The sequence below is a fragment of the Sceloporus undulatus genome, chromosome 3 (genome assembly GCF_019175285.1).
Source record: "Sceloporus undulatus isolate JIND9_A2432 ecotype Alabama chromosome 3, SceUnd_v1.1, whole genome shotgun sequence".
Classification (NCBI taxonomy): Eukaryota; Metazoa; Chordata; class Lepidosauria; order Squamata; family Phrynosomatidae; genus Sceloporus; species Sceloporus undulatus.
Window position 1 is genome coordinate 208,431,031 of NC_056524.1, and position 23,468 is coordinate 208,454,498.

The following is a 23,468-nucleotide window of genomic DNA, read 5'->3' on the forward strand; positions in this document are numbered from 1 at the left end:
GTTGATATTCCTTCCTCCTATCTTCACTCTGCCTTAGATTCACTCCTTACATTCAAATGACAAGCTAGACCAGTGATGGCAAACCTTTTTAAGGTCGTGTGCTGGGCGCAGGGCTTCTACCCCCGGGATGGGGGCTGGGTGCCAGGGCGGGGCTCCTGCCCTCCAGGGGGCGGGGCTTACACCCCCTTTTCAGAGGGAGGGTCCTCCGGCCTTTGCTGGCCTCTGAGGGTCCCTCCGGGAGGAGGAGGAGGTGGCTGGGCACGTGTCCCAGCCGCCTCCTCCTCGGCCTTGGCTCACCGGGAAAGGGCCCTGCAGAGCCCTTTCCTGGCAAGCCAAGGCAAGCCGGGAGGAGGAGGAGGTGGCTGGGCACGCGTCCCAGCCACCTCCTCCTCGGCCTCGGCTCGCCGGGAAAGAGCTCTGCGGAGCCCTTCACCGGCGAGCCAAGGCAAGCTGGGAGGAAAGAGGGCTGGGAGGAGGAGACAGACGCGCATGCGCCTCTGTCTCCTCCTCCCAGGCACCATTTTCTGGCTTCCCACTGTCTCAGAGGCTTAATTTGGTGTCATCTGCAAATTTGATAAGTATACCCCCAATTATGTTATCCAAGTTATTGATAAAGATGTTGAATAGCATTGGGCCCAGGACAGAGCCTTTTGGGACCCCACTGGTCATTTCTCTCCAGGATGAAAAGGAACCATTGTTGAGCACCCTTTGGGTTTGGCCGGTCAACCAATTACAAATCCATGTAACAGTTATCTTGTCTAGCCCACATTTCACTAGGGGGGTGTTCCCATTCGCCTATAAAGCGGATCATGATGCGAATGTAGGGGGTATCGTTTCCACTGAAGCGCGAATTAGACCCGTATTGCCCCGGAATCATTCCCATTGTGTTTCTAATCTGATTCAGTTTATATTGTATAATCCGGATTATATGCCTATAAACCGGTTTAAAAAAACAGTAGGTTTTAACACGGATTATTTTTGATCCCGGGGTACGATTTGCTGTATCCGAATGGGAATGACAAGGGTGTCTGATTCGGGATCCTGGAGATGGGAGGAGCAGTGCTTGAGGGGCTGGCTTGGGGGTGTCACCCTTTTGTTCTCTTTCTGCATCACCAGCGCCATTTTCTTCCATTCGCATAGCCTTTCCCCTAGTGGAGTGGGAAGCAGGGTAAGGCGATCACGCTACATTGAGCTCCAAACGCAATAAACACATTACTCCCCCTACAACCTCCCCTCTGCTCCACATTCATAGACTGATGTGTGAGGAGAGCCATTGAACACCATTTTAAACTATTATTTTTTCTTTTCTTTTTCTTTTTTGCCTCTGCCTGAGGCAGCAGATGGGCTTTGCAGTAAATGCCTGCTTGATCGCCCCCCCAGACAGCCCAGGCAGCAATGGGGGAGACAAAGGGATTAAGGGTGATCAGAGCCCTTCCTTCTCTTTTTTCTCAAAGGGAATCTGGGGAGACATAGGAGAGCTTGGATGCCCAGCGATCTGGGGGGAAAATAGAGCCTTTCCTTCTCTCTTTCCCAAACGGAATCTGGGGAGACATAGGAGAGCCTGGATGCCCAGCGATCTGGGGGGGAAATAGAGCCTTTCCTTCTCTCTTTCTCAAAGGGAATCTGGGGAGACACAGAAGAGCCTGGAAGCCCAGCGATCTGGGGGGGAAATAGAGCCTTCTCTTCTCTCTTTCCCAAACGGAATCTGGGGAGACACAGAAGGTTCTTTGCAGCTGATTTTCATTGGCTGCCCAAACAACAACAACAACAACAACAACAACAACAAACAGAAATGGGAACGGAGAGCAACATAAACCATGTCAAAGTGTTTCGAATCAGGTGACGACACTTGTGACGTCTGAAGCCTACGCGCTTGATTGACAGCTTGCAGACACAAATGGGAACAGGGAGCAAATTAATCCACTTTAAAACACAGCGATTTAAAATACATGGGAACGAAAACAGGGTCTAAATGAATCGGGGTAATTTGCCCCTTTTGGTAATGGAAATGATGGAAAAAATTCAAATTATTCTCGGAACATAATCTGAATCAGAATCGCGCCAATATAATCCATTTTATCTGCCAAGTGGGAACAGCCCCTAGGTTGTTTGCAAGAATGTCATGGGGAACCTTGTCAAAAGCCTTACTGAAATCAAGATACACTATACCCACAGCATTCCCGTCATCTACCAAGCTGGTAATTCTAACAAAAAAAGAGATCAGGTTTATCTGGCATGACTTCTTTCTCTGAAACCCATGTTGACTTTTTGTGATTATGGAATTGCCTACTAGATGTTCACAGACTTTCTGTTATTGATCTGCTCCAGAATCTTTCCTGGTATTGTGTCAGACTAACTGGACGATAATTGTTGGGATCCTCTTTTTTACCCTTTTCAAAAATGGGGACGTTTGCCCTCCTCCAGTCTGCTGGGACTTCTCCTGTTTTCCAGGAGTTCTCAAAGATTATTGCCAATGGCTCTGATATTACATTTGCCAGTTCTTTTAATACTCTTGGATGTAGTTCATTTGGTCCTGGAGATTTATATTCATTTAGATCAGGGGTCTGCAAACTACGGCCCGCGGGCCGAATCCGGCCCGGCGAGGCCTTGGGACCGACCCCAGCCTGGTCCTGCCGCCAATTAGCACCCCTTCCACAGCTTCCGCACCGCTCCGGGCCCCATTTTTGGGAGGTCTGGTGGAGGAAAGACTGTGATGGAGGCCCAGACCTGGCAGGCTGCCGTCCTGGGCTCCCTTGTGGCCTTTCCTCTGCCAGACCTCTCTCTCCGGAAGGAGGTCTGGTGGAGGAAGGCTGCGATGGAGGCCAGGACCTGGCAGGCCGCCGTCCTGGGTTCCCTTGCGGCCTTTCCTCCGCCAGACCTCTCTCTCCAGAGGGAGGTCTGGCGGAGCAAAGGCTGTGGTGGAGGCCAGGACCTGGCAGGCCGCCGTCCTGGGCTCCCTCGCAGCCTTTCCTTCACCAGACCTCTCTCTCTGGAGGGAAGAGAGAGGAAGAAGAGGAAAAAGAGGAAAGTGGAGGAAGAGGAACGAGAAGGAGAGGGAGGAGGAGAAGGAAGAAAGGGAGGAAAAGGAAGGAGGAGGAGGAGGAGGAGGAGGAGGAGGAATAGGAAAGAGATGGAAGAAGAGGGAAGGAGGGGAGGAAAAAAGGAATAGGAGGAGGAAAAAGGGGAAAGGAAGAAGAAGGGGGAGGAAAGGAAGAGAAGGAAGAAAAGGAGGAAAAGGAAGGAGGAGGATGAAGGACTAGGAGGGAGGAAGAAGAATAGGAAAGAAGGAGGAAGGAGGGAAGGAAGGAAGAGGAAGCAAGAAGAGGAGGAAAAAGGGAAAGGGAGACGGAAGAGGGAGGAGAAGAAGAGGAAAGGGGAGGAAGGAAGAGAAAGAGAGATGAAGGAAGCAGAGAAGGAAGAAGGGAAGGAAGAGGAAAAAGGAAAACAGAGAGGAGGAGGAGGAAGAAGGAAGAGGGCGGAGGAAGAGAGAGGAGGAGGAAAAAGAAAGAAGACTACAACTCCTGAGGCTGTGAATGGTTTTGGGGGGACTGCGTTTTGAAAGGCGTTGCATGAGGAGAGTACGAGGCAGTGCTTATTTTTTATTTATTTATTTACATTTTAAAAAAATTATTTAATTATTTATTTTTTGGCTTTGGCCCCCCAGTTGTCTGAGGGACAGCAACCTGGCCCCCGGCTCAAAAAGGTTGCCTACCCCTGATTTAGATTAACCAGATATTCCTGTACTATCTCTTTACTTATTGTGTGCTGAAATTCCCCTATTCTGTCCTCTGCTCCATTATCCTCAGGCTGAGCACCCTTTGTCTTTTCTGAGAACACTGAAGCAAAGAAGGTGCCTTTCCTCTGTCTTCTGTTAGCATTTTGCCATCTTGTCCACGCAGTGACCCTGCCATTTCCTTCTTCTTCCTTTTGCTGCAGACATACCCAAAAAGCCATTTTTGTTGTTCTTAACCTCTCTAACAAGCCTGAGTTCATTCTGTGCTTTAGCTTTTCTGACCTTATATCTACACATGCTAGCTATTTGTTTGACTTCCTCTTTGGTGATTCCCCATTTTTCCATTTCTTATACATGTTTCATTTAAAATTTAGCTGAGCTGAAAGTTCCTTGGTCATCCATCCTGGGTTCTTGAGACACCTCCCATTTTTCTTCCTCACTGGAACTATTTTAATTTGTGCCTTCAGTATCTCCCTTTTGAGAAACTCCCATCCATCTTGAACTCCCTTCTCTTTTAGTATTTCTGGCCATGGTATCACCCCCAGTATTTCTCTAAGTTTACTAAAATTAGCTTTCCTAAAGTCTAGAATGCGTGTCTGACTATGCCTGGCTTCTCCAGGAGAACATGGTTATTTCCACCTAATGATCCTACCACTTGCACCCCATTAACCAAGTCATCCCTATTGGTTAGAATCAGATCTAAAATAGCTGACTCCCTTGTTGCCTCTTCCACCTTTTGGACAATGAAATTGTCTCCAAGGCCAGTGAGCAATTTGCTAGACCTTGAGGAATTTGCTGAGTTTGACTTTCAGCAAATATCAGGATAGTTGAAGTCACCCATCTCCTTTCTACATCTCTCCTTTCTGAATGTGTGATAATTTGTTCTAGAAAGGCATCATCCAATTTCTCCATCTGACTTAGAGGTCTGCAGTAGACTCCCACAATAACATCCCTGTTGTTTCCCTCCCTTTTAATTTTTATCCAGATGCTCTCCACCTGGCTTCCAGTTTTGATGTCCTGGATCTCTTCACTGGTGTAAATATCTCTGACATATAGTGCTATTCCTCCTCCTTTCCTGTCTATTTCTACATTCCAATCATGAGACTCATCTCATCAGGTTTCAGTGATGCCTATTTTATCATATTTGCTTTGTTGTGCTAGGAGTTCAAGTTCATCTTGCTTATTTCCCATGGTCTGTGCATTAGTGCAGAGACATCGAAGACCATGGGTCCCCTTTACTTGCTGCCTGTGCAAGTTTTTTTGCCTCCCACTTTTGGGTCCTTGCACTGTTTGCCTTGTTCCCTCTGTGTCAGTTTGATTATTTTCTCCAGCTCTTTTGCCTTCCAGAATACTGTCTCCCTCCCCTACATAACTCAGTCTAAAGTCCTCCTGCTCAAATTTTGAGACTATTGGCAAAAACGTTTTTGCCAACTGGTGTGAGATGCAACCCATCCTTTGTTAGAAGTCCTTCCTCATGCAACCTCAGACCATGATCCACAAATCCAAATCATTCTTGGCGACACCATCTGCAGAGCCAGTTGTTTACATCTGCTATTTTCCTCTTCTTTCCTGGACCATGCTCTTCAACTGGCAGAAGAGACAGGATGACAACCTGTGCATTCATCTCTTTCAACTTCCTACCCAAAGCCTAATAATCTCTTATGATATTCTGAAGGCTTTGCCTTGTGGAATCATTGGCGGGGTACAGATCGCCGCTTTGCAGCGGTCTGGCGCCGCCGCCAGAAGGTCCGCGGGGGAGCTGGAGCCTTCAAACGGCCCGACTCCCGCGCGGACCGAAAAAAGAAGCTCCAAAATGGAGCTTCTTTTTGCGTCGCGTTTGCGACGTAGCGAGGCGCCAGGGGCGCGCTCGCTACGTCAGCAGCGGCGCGACGCGTCTGGACGCTGTGCGTCCAATACGCAAAGATGGCGGCGCCCATGTAGAAAGGGCGCCGCCATCTTGTACGTATTGACTACGTATTAGGGTTAGGGGGGTGCGGAAGCACCGCCCCTTCCTAACCCTAATACGTATTCAATACGTATTTTTTGGCGGTTTGTAACCCGCCATTGGTTCCCATATAAACCAAAAGAAAGAGGGGATGGTCAGTAGACTTGACAAGTCTTGTCAGCCTCTCTGTAACATCACGGATCTTTGCCCCAGGGAGACAGCACACCTCCCAAGACATCTTGTCAGGCCCACAAACCACTGGTTCAGTACCGCTCAGCAAGGAGTCCCCCACTACGACCACACCCATCCTCCGAGGCTTAGCAGTGGCTGTTCTCTCTCGTGGTACTCCCAGGATCCCCTGCTCTGTCCCCGAAATCTGTCCCTGCTGCTGTTCCTCATCATCCTTGATAATAGAGAGAGGTTCAAATTGATTCTGTAGTTGCAAGCTCACAGAACATTCCCTGGTTTCCCTACTTTTATGTGTGACATTCCTCCAACTATCTTCTTCTGTTGTATGTGAAGTGACCTCCTCCTCCCAGCAACTTCGTCTGTGTGTTTCCTGTCCAGGACTGTCTGGTCAGTTCTGGTCAGGAAAACCTCTTGCTCCCTATGATGCTGAAGTGTAGCTACCTGGGCCTCCAGCTGCTGTACTTTCCCTTCTAAGAGGGCTTGCACTTAGTGCAGGTGAAGTTCCCCACATCAGTGGGCAAGAAGAAAAACATCCCACAAGTGTTGCAGATGACTGCAGCAGATCCCTCAGTGTCCACAACAACAAAGGTAGAGGGCAGTTGGAAAAGAAGAAGACTGCCTTCCATATGGATAGATTAAATCAAGGAAGTCACAACCCAAGTCTGCAAAATCTGAACAGGGCTGTTGAGGACAGGATAACTTAGAAATCACTCGTTCATAGGGTCCTCCTAATGCCCGATGATGATAGACACCCATCATTTCTATAGTAGGTCAGAAAGCTGGGAGGATGCTGTGGAGGACTGTGGTGAGCATGGCTACTCTGGAATTCACTTCTAATCCTCCTCTTCCTTCTCCTCCTCCAGCCTTTCCCCTCGAAACTGAGATTCAAGATAACTTACAAACATACTGTCTTGCCATTTTAGCCCATCATCTCTCTTCTACCATTGGAAAACTGACTATAGTCTCAAGTTTCCTTTCATACAGGGTAGACGGGGAGAAGGAACCTGAAGTCTGTGGTTGATGAAAGGACAGGGCAAAGGTGGCACAGCAGGGAGGAATAAAGAGGAAGTTATGTGTGGATGGAAGACATGAAACGATGCAATGCAAATCTTAGAAAAACTCAGAACACAAAGAAACACATTAGCCTGTCTGTTTCCGCATCACCTCCGGATGTTGTTATGGTTGATGCCAGAAATTGGAAAGTTACATTTTAAAACTTATTTGTTCCTGTTACTAATGTGTTTGAGAAATAATTCATTGTTGCTACTTGTTACATTGTTTTAAAAGTGACTCATTGTGTTACTCATTTTGTTGCTCATTACTCTTCCCTTATTTTTTTTAAAAATAATTGAGCCTGGTAAGCAAAGGGCAGAAACATTTTTAAAATTCCTGTTAAAATTCATGAATGAGTACTTTAAAGATAATATTGAAAAGAAACAAGAGAATGTGGAGTCGAAGGCTTTCATGGCCGGCATCCATAGTTTTTTTGTGGGTTTTTCAGGCTATGTGACCATGTTCTAGAAGAGTTTCTTCCTGATGTTTCACCAGCATCTGTGTCTAGCGAAATGTCAAGAAGAAACTCTTCTAGAACATGGCCACATAGCCCAAAAACCCCACAAAAAACTAAACAAGTGAATGTTTTCATTGCACCATAAATGCAACTTTATTCCCAATTATTGCATTACTTTTGAAATGTTATTACCCCCAAGTTCCTATAAGTTATTGTAGATCTTTATGTTGGTTGTAAATCATTACATCTAAACTCAGGCTGATTATCAGTATTAATTTGAAAGTGTTTGTTCTTTAGCTGATTTTAGTGAGCACAAATGATATTAGATTTCATCATTAAGACCTGTGCTTAGACTAGTTTATCTAAGGAATGAAGTATAAGCTAAGATTGGAAGATTGGAAGTCTCAACATTTATCTAAAGTGAAAAGGAGCTTTGCAGTGCTGTTTTGTTGCTGAATTGTACAGCCCACGGAGAATGTTGATGGTGGAAGTTATTCTGAGTGAAGAATCAACTGGTCACTTAAATAAGATTTTACAGTTGGCCCTCTGTTTTCACAGGGGATCCGTTCCAGACCCCTCTGCAAAAATGGAGGCTTGTACATATTCAAGCCCATAGGCTTGAATGGGGCACATGCCCCATTGAAAATAACAGAGGTTATTTTTGAGGTCGTGGATCTCAGATCTGCAAGTTAGGAGGGGAGACTGTAGTTCTTTTGTTTGCCACTATTGCTCCTGTCAAGATCACAGCCTTTTAATTTTCCATGAAAAGACACCCCAAACCCTTCATTCTTTGTCACACACATTTCTGTTTAATATGTATTTTGCCCCATATAAATAGCTTTTAAGACAAAAGTGGTTGTCAAATACAGCTACAGGCTTTGTGAAAAAAAAGGAGATGCCTATCTGGGGAGTTTTTCCTGCCTTTAAAAAGAAAAGAAAAGAAAGAAACAATAAATATTTGATTGATATTGGTAGATGATAATTGATTGGCACTGGCATTAGATTATTATTATTATTATATTTATTTATCTCCTGTTCCCCCCTCCCCCCCCAAAAAAATTGAGTCTCAAAGCAGCTAACAATTTGAAAGAACAATACCATAAAAATATGCAAAAGTGAGCATTAAAATAGAATTAAACTATTACAATATTAAAACACACCACTCAAAAAAGAGAACAAAATGCAGTTTTAAAAAGATAAAAGCACTTAAAAACAGTATAGTTCAAACAGTACAATACCCCAGGCCCCTTTTAAAAGACTTTCTGTTTTAAAAGCCTGTCTGAATAAACATGTCTTATGGAAGGACAACAAGGAGGGGAATTTCGATGTCTAGGGACAGCCACCAAGAAGGCCCTCTCTTGTGTCACCACCAGCTGTGCTTGTGAGGACTGTGAAACTGAGAGAAAAGCCTCTCCTGATGATCTCAGAGCCTGGGCCAGTTCATACAGGGAGATATGGTATGCCAAATAGCCTGGACCTAAGCCATATAGGGCTTTATAGGTCATAACCAGCACTTTTAATTGTGCTCAGAAACAAACTGTCAGCCAGTGGAGCTGTTTCAACAAGGGCATTATCTGGTCTCTATAATGTGCCCCAGTTAACAATCTGGCTGTGGCTCTTTTCACCAGTTGAAGTTTCTGAACACTCTTCAAAGACAGCCCAAGCAGAGCGCATTCAAGTAGTCCTAATAAGATGTAACTAAAGTATTTACTACCATGACCAGATCTGGCATCTCAAGGGAGGGGTGAAGTTGGCTCACAATCTTTAGGTGTGCAAAAGCACTCCTGGTCACTACCGAAACCTGGGCCTCAAAGCTGAGTCCAGGAGTACACCCAAACTGTGAACCTGCATCTTCAGAAGGAATGTAACCTCATCTAACACAAGCTGTATCCCTAATCCTGATCTGCCTTCCAACTGACCAGGAGCACTTCCATCTTGCCTGGATTAAGTTTCAGTTTGTTTACTGTCATCGAGTCCATTGCTGATGACAGACACTGATTTACGTCCAGAACAGCCTCCTTGGATTGGGGTGGAAAGGAGTAGTAAAGTTGAGTGTCATCTGCATATTGATGGCACTGCATTCCAAAATTCCAGATGACCTCTCCAGTGGTTTCATGTCTATGTTGAATCGTGTAGCAGGGGAAGAAACAGGATCCTGAGGGACCCTAAAGACCAACAACAGGAATCCTCCAGCACTACCTTCTGGGTTTGCTTCTCCAAGAAGGAATGGAGCCACTGTAAAACTGTACATCCAAGTTCCATCCCTGTGAGGCAGCCCAGAAGGATACCATAGTTGATTGTATCGATAGCCAAACTAAGAGGTCCAGCAGAACTAACAGGGATACAGTCCCCCTGTCCAATTCCCTGTGTAGGTCATCCACTAAGGTGACCAAGGCTGTATCTGTTCCATAGCCAGGCCTGAAACCAGATTGAAATGGGCCTAGATAATCCATTTTAGATTGACATTGGTATAGTGAATCTTGGTTTAAACAAAGGGGTGTCATGAGCTCCTTTTGAATGTCTTGAGTCAACAATTTTCAATAAGGCGTTTCCCTATTTCCTTTTAAGGAATCTCTATTCCCCTTGAAAAAATCTCAGAAGATCAAGTAGAAGGAGGTGATTCAGCAGGAAGGCTCCCTCAACAGTTAGTTGTCAAGAATCATGTATTCGGTTTCTTATTCAATGAATTCTAGAAGGTGATCTAAAATGATGGAAAACTATCTTAGAGGAATTATCGCACAGCTAAATAAAGCGTCTTACTGCTGCCAAATTCAATCTTCATTCAGTCTGCATGCTCGTGTTATCACACAGCTTGTCTCCTCAAAACTGCCATCCAGGTACAGCCCGGCTCCAATGCAGGTCCCTGAACTTGCCTTGGCAGCCATTTTTCAAAGTCGGAAAGCTCCTGACTTAAAAAAATGGCTAACAAAGTGAGTTCAGGGGTCAAAATTGGAACCAAGTGTATCTGGATGATGGTTCTGAGGAGAAAAGCCGTTTGATAACACCAGCGTGCAGCCCAAATGAAGACTGAATTGGGCAACAGTAAGATGCTTTATTTAGCTGTGAAATAATCCCCTTATTCTCAAACAGACCATTGATCCCAGTCAGCATTGCCTGCCCTGTACCAAAGTGATTACTAAATCATAGTGGGACAGAGGGTCATTAGCAGATTAAGGATCTTATTGCATGGACAAAAGACCCAACTGCACCCCAACGGGATGCAGCCGGGTTGTGGGATGCAGGTGGGAATTATCGCACATAATTCGCTGCCGATTCCACTAGGTGAGTGCATCCTGGGACCCAGGCATGCTTCAGAGGCCACTTTTCAAAGTTGGGAGCTTTCCGACTCACACTTGCCCAGCAGAATCGGCAGCAAATTATGTGTGATCATTCCTACCTGCATCCTACAACCTGGCAGCATCCCACTGGTGTGCAGTCAGGGTTTTTTTGTCCATGTGGTAAACTTCTATTTCAAGTGGAAAAAGAATCAGTTTCCAAATGACCAACAGTGGTACAGTGGACCAGGAGTACAACAGTGTCAAGTGGTAAGCTGCAGGCAAAGATGCGACTAACTCCATGTCATATAAGAGTGTTGTGTGATAAGCTGCTGAGTGGTGGCAGGACTTCTGGTTTCATTTTCCAGTCTTATGTGGGTGCATGTGGTAAAGCATGTGCTCTACTGCTGAATCACAGCCTTTCCCAAGTCTTCCTTGGTACTATGAGACATTTCTGCTAGTAATGATGGATATTGGATATGAATCATACAGCTAAAATCCTATGACTATTTCAGCCTTTGGATCAAGGAATGGTTTCTCCTTGCTTCCTCAAATTCTGTTCGCTGTACAGGGGTGTTTTCTACAGAAAATGCACCCAAAGTGGAAACAATACATATGTCTACATGGGGGGAAGCAAGGTGTAGGGTAGTATGAGAATCAGATACTTATGTGAATGGAGCAGCTTTTTGGATTGCTCAGAGTTGTTTCAGTGGTCCAAAACTTACTGCAGAAACAATCTGGTTTGAGACTGCTTTAACTGTCCTGGCTCAATACAAGGGAATTCTGGGAACTGTAGTTTTGTGAGACATTTAGCCTCTCTGTTAGAGAGCTCTGGTGCCACAATAAACTACAGTTCCCAGGATACCAGTGGTCTGGTTCAGTGGCACTGAACCAGTGGTCTCAAACTGGATTATTTCTGCAATGTGTTTTGGACTAGTGTGGTCCAGCTTGTTATCCCTAAGCTTCACCCTACTGTCCATACGTAGGTGCCAGAATCTTTGAAATTAAAAGATCTACAGGATGTGTTCAATGTGTTCAAGTACAAAGAAGAGAAGTATTTTTCTAGACCAGGAATGGAACAGAATGTTCCATTGTCTGAAGTGGGATAACACATAGTGCCACTTCACTGCCTCTTTCTGTGGAGGTCCTTTCTGAAAGCAAAGCATTTTGGCCTGGTAGGCTATCCAGAACAATTGAATGCCCAGGTCTTTGCCTTGTGGGATCCTGTCTTGTTCCAGAACTGAGTATAGTTCCAAGCTCCCCTGAGACTTCGCTCAGTGCAGAACACTGAAACACATGACTCTATAGCACAGGTTTAATTTGTGGAAATGACACAGTAGCAGAGAAGCATGCTATTCCTATCATTGAAGAGATAGGCCTTGTATTCTATTTGTCATTGTAGTGCACATTTTAATTGACAAGCAAAACCTGTCAATAGGCTTCCATCTCACTGCTGTTCCATTACTGCCTTTGTGCAGTAGATCACTTCAGCTGCACACAACAATTGGCTTGGGGGGGGCAGTAAGCAACTGCGATAGCTTGTGTGGGGCTGCTGTATGAATGTGCAGTACTCCTGCACTTTGGGATGGAGGGAGGAGGAGTGATCATGGCCACCAACCAGCTCCCAAAGCTGGCTCCTAGGTGCACATTAACATGGCAGCCAGCTTCAGGAGGTGGTTGGCAGTCACGATTGCTTGCTCCCAGTTTTTCAGACCTGTTGGTGATTAATGATGCAGCAGGTGGTATACAGCGGAGAAGCATTCCAGTCCCTTTGCTGATGGGATCCAGCATCCTCTCACAGCTAATTTTAGAACTGAGCTCCAAAAGAACTAATAGCACATCCAGACTGATTAAACAGATTAAATATCCTTCCCAATTTTATTTTGGCAATCTATATGCATATTGTTTATCCCAGAATATTTTCTGTCAGCTCCCAGTATGATCAGAGACTTTTTATACCAGCTTCCTGGGTTGGTTTATTTTCATCCAGTATAAACTGGAAAGATCAGGAACAAAATCTGGGACTTTTCAATCAGTCTGGATCCACTCTAATTCTATGATTATCCCCAGGTGGCATTCCAGTTTTTCATGGCTGGAATGAGGCAGTCCTGGTCTGGGGTCCACTTCCCTTTCCAGGCTGAGGCTGATGGAAGGTGGACTCTCAAAGTTCATATAATGCAGAAGCAAACAAAGAAAACCAGAGTGCGCATGGATGACCCTCTCCCCCCACCCCAGTAATAACTGTAAGCAGGTTAGTGACAGTCCCCAGTCCAAGTCTCCTCTTAGCCTTCTTATCTTTTCAGAGCCTCAAACTGCAAGCTAAGGCAATAAAATACTGTATCTAACAAAATCACTAACAGAAATTAATCTCTCTGTGCCACAACTGTTGACATTTGGCCATGGTGCCAAAAGGGCTTCTCAACCCATCTGCCTGGTGGCAGGGGCCAAACTCACTACATGCACCAAGTGGTTGATCTGTTTAAGCTAGTAGGCTGATGCTTTTCTCCGCAGCAGTTAAACTTGATTCCTGGAGGCAGATTTTTTAAAAACGCATTGTGTGTCAGATAATTGATAGGGTGGAGTAAGGCAGGAAACCATGACACACCTTTGTTCGGACTTGTTTAGGAGAAAAGATTTTGGAAAGAGAATCTACATATTGGGGCGGGCAGGCTAAAAAGATTAAATACTAGACACATTCAGCAGTTTTTGAGGATCACTTAGAAACAACATCCCACTGAAGGAGTGCTGCTGAAAGGGTCTTGTGGAGCAACATCTGGAATTTGGGGTTAGAAGTGAACAATAAGGATTAGCAGCAGAAGCACTTCAGGTAAATAATGCAAGAAAGGAGTATAATGAAAAGGGAACCAATTTCTACATCTCTGTTGGATACTTTGGAAGCCAACAAATCTCAGAAAAATTATGGGCACAGAATTGGTTGTTTATTCTGTGTTTGAATGTCTTTTAGCAATTTCATGATGCAGAGAATGAATAGTGAGGTTAGTTTGGTTCTGCAGGGCAAAGTAACTTCCTAGTGGACACTGAAAGAAGAGTTATAAGAGACTGAAAATGTGACCAACCATTTTCATAAACATGTTTTGATTGGGTGCATACAGACCAATTTTGCAGATAGTTACTTAGGGAAAAATCAGTAGATCCAGTAAGGCTTTATGGTAAGCATGCAAAGTGTTATTAAAAGGATATTCACTAGCATATAATTATTGGTAAAGGGCCAGTGTGGTGTAGTGGTTTGGACATTGCACTATGGTTCTGGTATAATAGAAATATATATATATATTGTGTGTGTGTGTGTAACAGAAAGGGTATAAATCCCCGCTCAGCCATTTAAACCCAATGGGTCACTCTCTCAGCCTCAGAGGAAAGCAAACCCCCTCTGAAAAATGTTGCCAAGAAAATCCTATGATATGTTCACCTTAGGGTGTCATAGGTTGGAAATGGCTTGAAGGCACACAACGACATAGTTACTGCTGTGACTAGAGATATGCTTGAGTTTGTATCATGCAAGTAAGAACAATATGTAGCATTTCAAGAAAAGATGGATGAAACAACTGTATATAACGAGGAACTAATTCACAGAATTACAAAAATAGCACACCAGTGTATTGTGTATTGACTGTGTGGACAATGGATAGAAATTCTGTTTTTATCTATCTCTTCTAAAAGGCTTAAGACTCCTTTTCAGAAAAAGAATTCTGTATTAAAATTTTAAAGATGGCATAAGTGTGTACCAGGTATAGTTATTTTTATCAGTAGAGATAAATTTATTAGGAATTACTGCACTTATTTGTCTTTATGTATACAACTAGGAAGATAACATTGGACCATGAACTCTCAAAAATTAACATAGTTAAGAAGAGAATTAGTTGAGGGTCATTGTTAATCCTAATAGAATGCTATTTCATAATCTTTATCTCTGTGATTTGAACTTAGTTGTGATGCTGGGCATACTTCCTTGCTTTTCTTAATTTAGTTTCTTCCATTTTAAAAATAGCAAAAGTAACAGCTAGGCTGCAATCCTTTACAAATTTACCTGGGAGTCAGCCTCAATGAACAAAATGGGACTTAACTTCTAATTAGCCATTATAAAATTGCACAGTTTTGATAAATACTAAGAACCCCAGTGAGATTATAAAACAGACACATTTTTTCCAGTGAAAACCTTCTGGTTGACTGTAACTGAAGTAAATTCACTCAACTATCCTCCCATAAGCTATGGGGGAAAGAACCTAATAATGTATTACAGGTATACCTTAGTTAATGATGTAGATGTGTTCTTGGACATGGCTTCTTTAACAGAAGATTTACCACTAGAGGCAGAAATAACATGGGAAGAATAGTGATAGGTTCTTACACCACAAAAAAGCAAAGCAGTTCAACATGTTTCAGGAAACCTTTAATCCAAAATCAACAACATACACATGCAAAATGAAACAATCAGGCCAGATAAGCCTTGCACAAGTTAACAAAAAAATTTGGACCTTCTAGATATCATTTGAAGGTTGTTTCCAAAATGCATCCAGGGATGACAATTTTTTTTCCGGCTTTCACTTTTTAATGTCAATTTTAGTGGCCAGATTTATTGATCTGTGCTTTGTTAACATGAAAGTGGCAGTTGGTGAGGCAGGCTTATTATCTTTCCTCATTTCTCTCAGTTTTGCTCTTCATGCATGTTCAGTAGGGGATTCTGGAGGAAGCTGCTCTTTACTTTGCCTATTGTTGGCAGGCAGGCACAACTATAGTAGGATTGACATATATCCCATTTTTTCCAGCTTCAGTTTTATTGCATTGTTTACTGTAGTTCAGCACTAAAAGTCTCGTGTTTTTTCACCATCTTTGAATATCAATGCTGCTAAAAATGTCTAGCGAGACAAAGAATGAGGCTTAGGGGTGTAACACAACTTTGTAAAAAGGATCTACTTTGTCAGAAGTTTTGTTAGCTGAGGTATACCTGTGTGCGTTTTCAATTTAATATATCACTAATGACTTAAAGGGATCTGACAGGGTCCTCTTCCCATGATAATAATTCTTCTGAAGCATCAAGAAGCTCATGACTAAATGGACAAAATAGTCCTTTTTCAAGAAGCTGAGAGAAACATCTTTGGGAGAGGTGCTGCAAATCACTTTACTTTTATATACAATGTTTGAGACCATATTCAGAACAATGAGAATTAATAGAATAGCTTTTGGCGTCTAGTATGATGGTTGCTTTTTTCTACAGATGAGGCTACAAACAGCTCTTCTGAGCTTGCTGGGTGTGTCACAGTGAACATGTTCCGTCCCCTAAGGGCATTTGATTCCTAGAGGCATGACACATCTTCATTGCTCCTGGCCCTGACTTGTGGTATATGCATATACATTAGAGACAGTGGTTATTGAGGAGTTCAAATAGTGGAATCCCAGAGGTTAAGCTTTTGGACTACTACTCCCAGAATTGCCCATTCATCATGATCAGGGGTTCTGTTCTGAATGTGCTCTAAACATGTCATTGTACTTACATTAAATAGTATGTATGTTTGTGGTACAATATGCCATGAGAGTATATAAAGAAATGCATCTGCTGCCCACACTTTCCTGCTGCACAAACTACTGATTTAATGTTAACACACCCGCAACAAACATGATTGCTGCTGGAGTAAGAAAAGGCTCAGTGGAGATTCATTGTCCAGAAGGCCAGAAGAAAGGGGAAGCCAAGTTTTTCTTCTCCTGAATCAGTTGTATGGAGCTCAAAACCAGTGATAATTTTGGGCTACTCCACTAGCATCTCTTGGATGCTAGGGTCTGGCATGTGCTTGGACTGCTGTGGATTTGAACCAATTCAATGTAAGATGGATAAGCTCTGAAAATAAATGACTATGTCTGAAATCTGGAAGGTAGTTTGCCTCTGTCAAGAAGGAGCTAGGATTTTTCATCACCCCTTGTAATGGGTAGTCTACAGTAGTGCAAAGGTGGATGGGCAAAGTCCAGATGTTGTTGAACTGCAATTCTCAAGATTCCTCACCATTGGCTTTGCTGGCTCAGACTGAAAGGAGTCACAGCCTAACAACATCTGGAAGGTCTTAGGCTAGCTCCTTAGTGTTTCAGTTCTGGCCTATTGCCCTGAACCTACTAACCCCCATTAAATGCAGAAAGAATTTGTACATTGTTCTAGCATGTCTTCCATGTTATAAAATTAGTTTGATCACAGTATTTATTTCTCTGTTATAGGGATTATTAAATGTAGCTGAAGCATTATGGATCCATTACAGTGAAGGAGGCTAACCCAAGTCCTTTTCTATCCTAAAATTAACAAGGATTTTAGTTCTAAGCTAATCTTTCAGAAATGTGGAACATGGGTACATGTGGCCCACGCAAGTCCTTTTGAAGGAGACCTCACCCCATTTTTTAAAAAATTGGTTCACTATTTATTTATTGGGCCAAAAATGGCCCTCATGTCCCCTAGGGTAGAGGGGTTGCATTTCACTGTGTTCTTTCTGCTGCCCTTTTAAGGTCTAGGAAAGGCTCTTTATTAAAACAGGAAGTCAACAGGAATTGGCATTTTTGGTTGGGGCGAAAACTTCCAGAGTTCACTGCGTAAACTAGACCGAAGATTCTGTGAAATGTAGTCAAAAAGTAACTTTTCCAGGCTATATTGTATGCTAAGTTGGGAGGGCCCTCCATTAGGCAGAGTGAGATGGCTGCTTCAGGAAGCTAGTTCTGTTTTGCTATTACAGCACATTATTATTCAATGTTTGTGCTGGTTTATGACTGTAATAGAGATGAACTGTTATTTAATGTGTTGTTATTGAGTTGGTTCCAGACCTAGTTGTACTTGGAGCAGGTCCACTGATATCAACCCATTATGTTTTTACTCCCTGGGAGAAGTGTTTGTAAAGCTTTCTGTCACAGTAATCAATGCCTTGGTGAATAATTTGGACAGTCTTGATTTAAGAATGGGGAGCCATTTACTATTTCTGCTATCCTTGGGTATCCTATGATTTCTGATATCTTATCTCAAGCAGTAAAATGTCCTGGACCAGCCATGATACCAAGCCTGCTGCATAAAGCAAATACAGTTGCTGTATGCCTGGTAAAGTAGGTTTAGAAGGGGAGTTACAATTATGGCAATAGTGTCACAACCATGAATTGTGACTACAAAACAGTTACGGATGAATAAACCTGGAAAATTGTTTTGTATTCACTTACTACTTAGACACAATTTTGTCTCTTTTTTACTGACCAGACTAGAACATACCAGTAGAACTGGTCCTTACTTCCAATGAGGAATCTCCCTTATGCTGAATCTCATCATTGGTCAAACTAACTCAGTACTGTCTGGTCAGTGGCAGCATTTCTCTGTGCTTTCCAACAGGAATTTTTTGCAGTCCCCCCCACCCACCCAGAGATGTTGGAGATGAAATGTTTGTATTTAAAACATTCATTATCCTTGAGCTACACCATCCCATTGCTAAATTGCTGATACATAATTCTACAAAACCTAGTATGTGTGCAAGCAATCACTTGTTCTATGTATGATTATATCACATGTTTATTATCTCTATTTGAAGTAACTCTTAAGAATAGAGTAATTATCTCTATTTGAAGAACTCTTAAGATAAAAACTTAATTTTCCTCCCTCCTTGTAGTCCATGTGCCTGTTCTTTTAATCTCTAATGTCTTGTTTACCTGAATTTTTTATTGTTCTCATTACCTTCTTAATAATAAGTATAAATGCTGAGACCAAATATAATTCCATCTAATGCACTTACTTTAATTGCTTTTTGGAAATCTGTTTAATACCTCAGTGGTTCTCATCCTTTCTCCTGCCAACAGATTTGGATTTTGGTTCCCAAAAGCCCCAGACAGTAGGATTTTATCACCTTGAGTTTTCTGTTATTATTTTGTAACATGAACATTTAAATTCAGCTTTAAAACACTGCCTGGAAGTACTCTCTGGTAGTTGATGGAGGAGGATTTTCCCTATCACAGCATATGAGACCAAATGGAAATATTACCTTTTCCTCCCACTGTCCTAGGAGCTTAGGGTTCACTTCCAGGGTTCTTTCCCTCCCTATTTTATCCTCAATACAAAATTGAGAGGTACCGTACATATGTGACTATAAGTTGACCTCATGTAGAAATTGAGGGCATGTTTTGGGGCCAAAATTATGGATTTTGACATCACCCATGGATATGTTGAGGGTAAAACTTAGGGACATGTAACAAAGGGTCTAAAGGATGACTGAAAGGGAAACAATGCCAAAGAACTTACAAAATTCCAGAAGCATAATTGTGCTCAGATTGGATGGATGAGAGAATAGAGGGGGATAAATGCTTCCAGGACAGATTACCCTCTTGCCCAGGGAATAGTCCCCCCCCCCTTTTTTTTTATAAGAGTTAAAGTACAGTATGAACATTGACCCCTGGATAAGTCATCTCAGGTTTTGGGGATCAATTTCTGACTAAAATTTCTAGACATATACATGAGTATATACAGTAGGTTAGGTTGAGAAGTAGTGCTTGGCACAAGGTTGCTCAATGAACTTTGTATTTGAGTAGGGATTTGAACCTTAGACTGTTGTTCTGTGCACTCTGTATCACATGATATCTCCTGGGAGCCAGTCTTGAGCAAAGAAATGGACATACATAAGAGGTTTAAGTTAGACAACAGCAGGTAAACAGTGAGGTTGAGGCTACTGAGAGCCAAAATCTTCCCAATGATTGGATTTGGTTGCAGAACCTTATTGTTCTATCCTTCTGGGTGCATCTTTTAGGCATCTTCTGTCAATGTCTGTGCTTGTCTGATGTGACTCCTATTATGACTCCACCTATGACTCATGGTTTAAAAAGCTGTGGGTTTGCCAGAGTGCTTCAGGCATCCCTTATCCTGAGAAAGAGGGCATAGCTGCAAGCTGCAAAGAAACTCGGGTGCCACAAAAGCTTTTGGATGGATTTACCCTCAAAGCCACTTCACATGTTAAAACTTTCCAACACAGAAACAGCATCTTCTGTGTGAAGACATCAACTAGGGGGGAAGTGTATCAATAGCAGTCTCATACAAAATGCAGCAAGTTGTATTTTGGTACAAGCATACAGGACAAGGCAGCTGCTGTAGGGTTCTTTTAGCAAGGGTGGCCTGAGGGGAAATTCCTCTTCAACTTTAAATCAAGCTATCAATCTTTGAGCACATGCCAATCCATTTTCAAAGGTATCCTAATAATAATTAGATTCAGAACCATTTCCACATCTTAAATGAATGTATGCAGGTGGGAGGAATGCAATCACACCCATTGTACCTGTTTCCAAAATGTTTATGATTTCAGCAAATAGTAGCTAAGGCTCACCGTACCCAAAACCAAATCACTGTGGCAATGGAGGAAGAAAATCATCCAAATACCACGTTCCACCTTTTGCAATCAAAATGCAACAACAATTATTTCATCTTTTGCTGCCCTTTCATGGTGCCTGATATCTGCTGCCTAAGAGGGCTGCTTTACTCTGCCTCCTGGCAAGAACAGATGTGCATTAGAGGCTATACAATGATAAGCATGTAGGGCTCACTCAATTCTTTCAAGACCTGCTCTTCCAGAATTATTATAGAGTGACTGTTATTCAAGTCCATTTGTATGTGTACAGGGTCTATGAATGCAATCTATAGGCGGTAGGGAAGGACAGTGGGTCTTGGTGCTGCAACTTTTCTCTTCTCCAGTGTACTCATTGCATTGGGCCACAATCCCATTTGTTTCTGGTAGCTGATGTCAAGTTGAATTTAACATATGGCAACCCTGTGAATAAGAGACTCCAAATCATTCTGTCCTCAACAGCCCTGCTCAGGTCTTTCAGACTTAGAGTTGTGGCTTCCTTGATGGACTCTTATCCATCTGGAATGTGAGCTTTCTCTTTTCCTACTACCTTCCACCTTGCCAAACATTATTGTCTTTTCTAGTGAGTCATGTCCCCTCATGACATGGCCAAAGTATGACAGTCTCAGTTTAGTCATCCTGATTTCTAGAGAGTTCAGGCATGATTTGCTTTTGGATCCATTTATTTGCCTTTTTAGCAGTCCATATTATCCATAGAACTCTTCTCCAGCACTACATTTAAAAATGAGTTAATTTTCTTCCTATCAGTTTTCTGTAATGTCCATCTTTCACAACCATACATAGATATGGGAAATACAATGGCATGGACAATCCTAACTTTAGTAATTCCTCAAAACATCTTGACACTTCAGAACCTTGTCTTTTTCCTTCACAGCTGCCCTTCCATTGCCTATTGTTCTTCTGATTTCTTGACTGCAGTTTCCATTTTGATTAATGACTGAGCCAAGATATGGAAAATCCTGAACTATTTCAATGTCTTCATCATCTCCTTTAAAGTTATGTAAATCACCTGTGGTCGTTATTCTTGTTTTCTTAATATTCATCTCTAAATGTGTCTTTGTACTGACTTTCTTCATTCATCATTCCAGGCCTTTGCTATTTTCTGCTAGTAGCATGGTGTCATCTGCATATCTTAAATTTTCATGCCTCCCTTATCTAATCCTGATTTATATATGTTCAGCATAAACTTTACACAGACAGACCCTCTTACCAAATTGAAACCATTCTGTTCCTGCATATTCTGGCCTGAATACAGGTTATGCACCAGGACAATCAAATGCTATGGCCCACTCATTTTTAAAAGAACGATCCATAATTTTTTATGATCTATAACTCCATTGTTGTTCTGGTGTGCCTTCAAGTCATTTCCGACCCATGGCAACCCTGAGGCAAAACTATCATGGAATTTTCTGGGGCTGAGGTGTGTTACTCATCTAAGTTCACTCAGTGGTTTCCATGGATGAGCAGGGAACTGAACCCTGGTCTCCAGAGTCATAGTCCAATGCTCAAACCACTGCACTACACTGGCTCTCTCCATACCAGCTAATAATCTATGCACTAAAGTAGTTTTGTTTACCTAGCTTTTGTGCCACCATAAAAATATTTTGTATATCCTCAGTGATGAATATCTTTCAAGCCATGGATGGTTGAATCCATGGACAAAGAATTCATGGATAGGGAAGGCCAACTGTATAGCAATAGCAAGTACATTTCGTTACCACTTTTCAGTGAACTAGCACTTCCTAAGTGGTTTACAATGTGTAAACCAAATGCCCCCAACAAGCTCGGTACTCATTTTACTAATCTGCAAGAGGATGGAAGGCTGAGTGAACCCTGGAACCCTGCCTGGGATCGAACTTACAACCTATGGCTGCAGTACTGGCATTTAACAATTGCACCACCAGGATTCCAGTATTACACAGAGACTGTATTACACAGGGATTCAAACTTTACAGTTATAGTACCATTATTCTACTTTAAATGCCATGGTTCCATTGTATGGAACCCCATGATTTGCAATTTAGGGAGGACATTTAGAATTCTCAGCCAGAGAGCCTTCACAGATGAAAGACTTTAGTATTCCATAGGATGCAGCCATGGCAGTTAATGATAATTGTGGGATGTGAAGGGGCTCTTAGACAATAAGATTTGAATTGCCTTGTGGTATTCCAGGTTTCTCTCTCTCTCTCTCTCTCTCTCTGAAATCTAGTTTATGTATATATGCTCACTCTTTTTAGAGTCTACCTATGATGGTGAGAAATACCAAAAGATGCATTTGCATTACTAGGTTTGGCATCACCCAGTGCAGTAACTTATGGTGTCACCCCGGCGTTGACCTCCTCCCATAACACAGCATATAGAATCTTTAGCAATGTTTTTTATACCAATGTTACTCATAAATCATAATTCGTGTATATCGCCGAATGTAATAGCAACAGTTGTGACATAAACAGATAGCAAAATTAAAAATTACACCTTTAAATTACAATATCATATACATAGCCTAAATTTACATGTACATAGTTTCATGTGGCTAAAGTGAAAATTTGGTAAGAGATAATGTTTTTCAAGAAAAATTAAAAAGAATAATTTTTAAAAATTAAATTTAATTAAATTTAATTTTTTAAAAAATGTTTAAATTATTTTTTTAGCCAGAGACCTCTCTTTGCTCCTTCCACTGAGCCTCACTCCCCTCACACCATCTCCAGCTTTTTAAAAGGACACAAGCAAATGCCAGAGCCCATTTCTGCCCAAAGGCAGATGTGTGGATAGCGGTTGTGTCACCCCACTGAGGGTGTCACCTGGTGTGGTCCACACTCTCTGCATCCCCTAATTATGCCCCTGAAAGATGTACTGTATGTTCCTGGTAGATATAGGTCTAGAGTTGCCCAAACTCTGGTTTGAATGTGTGGGGTGAACAGCTGATTTGCCTGGAATGTTGAGAACAAAACTTCTGTCACCACAAAGAAAGAGAGAAGGTGATGAAAGAACAAGAAATCACAAGTGTGGGCTAAAATCAACATTAGTCCTGCTAGGGCAGATGCACTAAAATCAGGGTTTGCACCAGCACCCCAAACCCTTCTGGTTTCAGTTTTGGGCAATTTGTAGGAAGTTGGCAGGGGTTATGCATCAGATGTTAGGGGAATAAAATCACTGCATCTTATGTATTAAACAAATGAGAATCTCACTGATTTCAATAAGTGTGTGTACTCAAGATAAGTACTGGATTAAGTCATTCCTTTGTCCAACCCATTCTGTTGAAATGTGTGCTCTGGTTATGTTGTTGTTGTTGTTGTTGTTGTTGTTGTTGTTGTGTGCCTTCAAGTCCTTTCTGAATTATGGGGACCCTAAGGCAATCCTATTATGGGGTTTTCTTGACAAGATTTGTTCAGAAGAGGTTTGCCATTGCCTTCCCCAGAACCTGAGAGCATGCGACTTG

At 42.5% G+C, this 23,468-nt stretch overlaps 1 protein-coding gene across 1 annotated transcript in view; it reads left to right on the forward strand.

Annotated features, from left to right (window-relative positions):
- Positions 1-13,416: 13,416 nt before the first annotated feature.
- Positions 13,417-23,468, forward strand: part of COL17A1 (collagen type XVII alpha 1 chain) — a 98,433-nt gene continuing 88,381 nt past the window's right edge. The window contains 1 exon segment of the mRNA XM_042458495.1: positions 13,417-13,479. The gene's annotated coding sequence lies outside the window, so the exon portion shown is untranslated.